At 45.4% G+C, this 4,593-nt stretch overlaps 1 protein-coding gene across 6 annotated transcripts in view; it reads right to left on the bottom strand.

Moving 5' to 3' along the window:
* The window catches only part of S100pbp (S100P binding protein), a 31,483-nt gene that overhangs the window by 26,383 nt on the left and 507 nt on the right, over positions 1-4,593 (bottom strand). The gene's annotated exons all lie outside the window — the stretch shown is intronic.

A 4,593-nucleotide genomic window follows, 5' to 3' on the forward strand; every position in this document is an offset into this window, starting at 1 on the left:
AGCCACAGTGCCACTTCCAGCTTTTTTCTTTTTGCTTATGTGGTGCTGAGGAATTGAACCCAGGGCCTCATGCATGCAAAGCAAGTGCTCTACCACTGAGCCACCTTCCCAGCCCCAGTTTTTGAGATTCTTATCTCCAATAAACTAACAAAAAGCCAAAGGGCAGCTGTGGCTCAAGTGGTCAATGCTAGCCTTGAGTGAAAAAGCTCAGGAATAACACCTAAGCCATGAGTTCAAGCCCCAGGACAAGCACAAAAAAAGGTTCACACCTGTAATCTTACCTACTTAAGAGACTGAGAGGATAGAGGTTCAAAGCTAGCCCAGGAAAACACCAATAAATTCTTACTACTAATTGATCACAAAAAAGCTGGATGTAGAAGTGTGACTCAAGTGGTAAAACATCAGCTGGAGCAAAAGAGCTAAGAAGAGGACATGAGGCCCTTCAAGACCCAGTACTTGGCACCAAAAGTAAATAAATCTCAATATTCCTTCAAGCTTAAAAAAAGATCAATATCCAAATAATTAAATGACATATCATGTGGGTATTTTCATTTTTAAATTCATTTTGCATTCAATTTGTTAAGCAATAATAGGTATATGAAACTACCTATTTCCTAAAGTTATAAAAAGATGCATGGAAGCTGAACAGTGGTGGCTCATGCCTATAATCCTAGCTACTTCGGAGGCTGAGATCCACGGGTTAGAGTTCAAAAAGCCAGCCTGGGCAAAAAAGTATGTGAGATTCTTACATCCAATTAACTAAAGCCAATAGTGGAGGTCTGGCTCAAGCAGTAGAGTGGCAGCTTGAATGAAAAAGCCAAGCAAGGCATGAAGACCTGAGTTCAAGCTCTAGTACCAACACACAAAAAATATGCATGGAAACTGAATTCAGAGTAATGATTATTTCTAGTGGTAGGAAGGGAAGAGAAATGGGAGGAATGGGTAATTTCATTTCTATCTAGAATGTTGTGTCTTAAAAACAGTAAGGAGCCAGGTGCCAGTAGCTGACACCTATAATCCTAGCTAATAAGAAGGCTGAGATCTGAGGATCACAGTTTGAAGCTAGCCCAGGCAAGAAAACCCATTGGGGTGGGGGTGGGGGTGGTGTGTGTGTGTGTGTGTGTCCTGAACTCTGGGGGGGGGGGTGTCTTGAACTCTGTGTGTGTGGGTGGGTGTCGTGGGCCTTGAACTCTGGGGGGTGGGGGAGAGAGGGTGTCCTGGGGCTTGAACTCTGGGCCTGGGTGCTGTCCCTCAGCTCCTCGGCTCAAGGTAAACGTTCTACCTACCACTTGAGCCACAGTACCACTCCCGGTTTCCTGGTGGTTAATTGAAGATAAAAGAGTCTCACAGACTTTTCCTGCCCGGGCTGGCTTTGAACCTCAATTCTCAGATCTCAGCCTGAGTAGCTAGGATACAGGTATGAGCCACTGGCACCTGGTGCCCATAAGATCCTTATCTTCAATAAACTACAAAAAGAGCTGGAAGTGGAGCTATAGCTCAAAGGATAGAGCACTAGCCTCGAGCTTTACAAAAGCTCAGGGACAGTGGCCAGGCAGAGTTCAAACCCAGAACTGGCCAAAAAAAAAAAAAAGCAGGGCACTGGTGGTTCACACCACTGGCGGATACCTCAAATGGTAAAGCACTAGTCTAATAAACATAAGGCCCATTACAGCAAAAACAGAAAAAAATAACAAGACCTGAAACAATATAGTAATGAAAGATGAAACTGGTAAGTATAATTATATTCAATACTGTATTACTTCCTCTTGATTTTGCATGTTTTGCATGTGTGTCTGTGGGTGTGTGCATGTACACACGCGCATGCATACATGCACCAGTCCTGGGGTCTGAACTCAAGGCCTGGGCACCGTCCCTGTATTTTTGTCAGTCGTGGGGCTTGAACTCTGGGCTTGGGTGCTGTCCCTCAGCTCTTCAGCTCAAGAGTAGCGCTCTACCACTGAGCTACAATGCCACTTCCAGTTTTCTACTGGTTTATTGGAGACAAGAGTTTCACGGAGTTTCCTGCCCAGGCTGGCTTTGAACCATGATCCTCAGATCTCAGCTTCCTGAATAGCTAGGATTATAGGCGTGAGCCACCGGCGCCAGGCTTGGCTCTTTTTTTTAAAATTCAGACCTTGGCAAGCCACTTGAAGTGTTTTTTTGTTTTTGTTTTGTTTTTTGAAAATCTATCTATATACCTACCTACCTACCTGGGTCTCTCTCTATAGCCCAGGATGGCCTCAAACTCTCAATCTTCCCGTCTCTACCTCCTTGTGTAGTGCTTGGGATTTTACAGGTATGAGCCACCACACCTGCTTTCACTTGTCTCTAAATCTCAATACTGATGCATTCACCTGGAAAAAGGCAGATAAATATTCACTACTAATTGTATTAAGTGAGGATCAACTGAATGATATGGAGCAAAGCAATTTAAACCTTTTTTCTTTTTTTTTGCCAGTTCTGGTGCTTGAACTCAGGGCCTGGTCACTGTCCCTCAGTTTCTTTTGCTCAAGGCTAACACTACCACTTAAGCCACAATGCCACTTCCTCCTTTTTCTGTTTATGTGGTTCTAAGGAATCAAACCCAGGGCTTCATGCATGCTAGACAAGCATTCTATCACTAAGCCACATTTCCCAGCCCTAAACTTCAATTTTTTCTTTCTTTTGTCAGTGTGGGCTCTTCAGCTCAAGACAAGCACAATCACTTGAGCCACAGCAGCACTTCGTTTTCTGGTGGTTTGAGATAAGAGTCTCACTGATTTTCCTCCTCACTCTGGCTTTGAACTGCAATTCTCAGATCTCAGTCTCCTAAGAAGCTAGGATTATAGGCATGAGTCACCAGTACCCAGCTTTTAAAAATTCTATACTAATAAAAGTAGACATTTGCCAGGTGCTGGTGGCTTACACCTGTAATCCTAGCTACTCAGGAGGTTGAGATCTGAGGATCACAGTTCAAAACCAGCCTGGGCAGAAAAGTCTGTGTCCAATAAACTACTCAGAAAAAGCCAGAAGTGGCACAGTGGCTCAAGTAGTAAAGTGCTAGCTAGCCCTGAGCACAAAGAGGGTCAGAGACAGCACCTAGGCCCTGAATTCAAGCTCCAGGACAAGGAAAAAAAAAAAAAAAGCTGATATTTAATGAATTTGAAGAGAAGAAAACCCTCAAGTAAAACTGAAGCTCTTAAGTGAAGTGGCACAAGACAACCTAGTTACTCTTCTGCCCTTCTATGATCACATGCCTTTCTTGGCACTTGCCTGGCAACCCTCACTAAAATATGAGGACCCCTTTGTCTTTAGGAAGAATAATTTTCCCATCTCCAAATTCTTCTATTTCCCATCCCTGTGTGACCCTATTCTGTCCTTCCACAGCTCTCACCTGTCCACCCCCTTCTTCACACTTCAGTGTGCCACCCCCTCTCTCTCTGTTCTCTAACCTCCTGGTTGCAACCTCAGAAACTGGTTCCCTATCTATTTTTACCTTACCTCAGAAAACCTATTGCCTTCGAGCACAAAGCCTTATTTTATTCAGGCCACTAAAACTCCAACTCTACACACATACCCTACAACACCCTCTTTCAAGACTCTTAAATCCAAAACAGGGTTTAACAGAAATAGCCAATAGCAAGGATTATTTACAAAAGGACAGAACTCCATGTTGGCCTTTTATTTCCAATTTTCCCTAAACGTGAACCACACAGCACAAAAGGCTTTGTTATTACTCACGAGCAGGCCTAACATTAAAAAAAAAAAAAAAAAAACACCACAGTGAACTGAAATTATCTTTAAGAATTCTGCAACTCCCTCTGAGATAACTGGAAACACTGCTGGCCAACAAAACAACCCAAGGCTGGAAATCACTGCTTGAGGTAACATTTCACTTAGGTGAGGTTGCCAAGACTCTCTTCCCACATGAGCATAAGAGAGTAGATATTATTAGGCTGCAGCAACAGGTTTCTCTTTTAAAAGATAAAAGAAAAAAAAATTAGACGGATCTGCTAAGGTTTGGAACACCTAACCAATATATGCACACAACAAAACAAAAACACCTGGAGGCCCAGGCACGGAGGCATTGGTGGCTCACACCTGCAATCTTAACTCAGGAGGCTGAGTTCTGAGGACCACGGTTCGAACCCAGCCCAGGCAGGAAAGTCCATGAAAGTCTTATCTCCAATTGACCAGCCAAAGGCCCGTAGTGGAGCTGTGGCTCCACTGGTACTAGTCTTGAGGGGGGGGGGGGGAGACAAAAAACAAAGCTAAGGCACAGCGCATTTGAGCCCTAGGACCGGCGCGCGCGTGCACACCTGCACGCACAAAAGCAGGCACAAAAAACCTGGAGACGGGGTCGGGGGACCGTGGGCAGCCCTTAACAGTTCTTGGGAACAGATGGGCTAGACCCTCCACCCCACAAAACCGGCTTTTTTTTTTTTTTTTAAAGAAACACAGCGGTCGCCAGGCGGCGCCGCTCTCCACCGGGGTCTCCGCGCCTGCTCCCACCCCCGGAGACGGAGAATCCCCGCCTCCCCGTGGAAAGTGGGAGAAGCGCGGGCTTTCTCGCCGCCCCTCCCCCCCGGCGGGGCAGCTCCGGCCCGCGCGGCA

This window comes from Dipodomys ordii, unplaced genomic scaffold, assembly GCF_000151885.1.
Source record: "Dipodomys ordii isolate 6190 unplaced genomic scaffold, Dord_2.0 Scaffold51, whole genome shotgun sequence".
In the NCBI taxonomy this organism is placed as follows: domain Eukaryota; kingdom Metazoa; phylum Chordata; class Mammalia; order Rodentia; family Heteromyidae; genus Dipodomys; species Dipodomys ordii.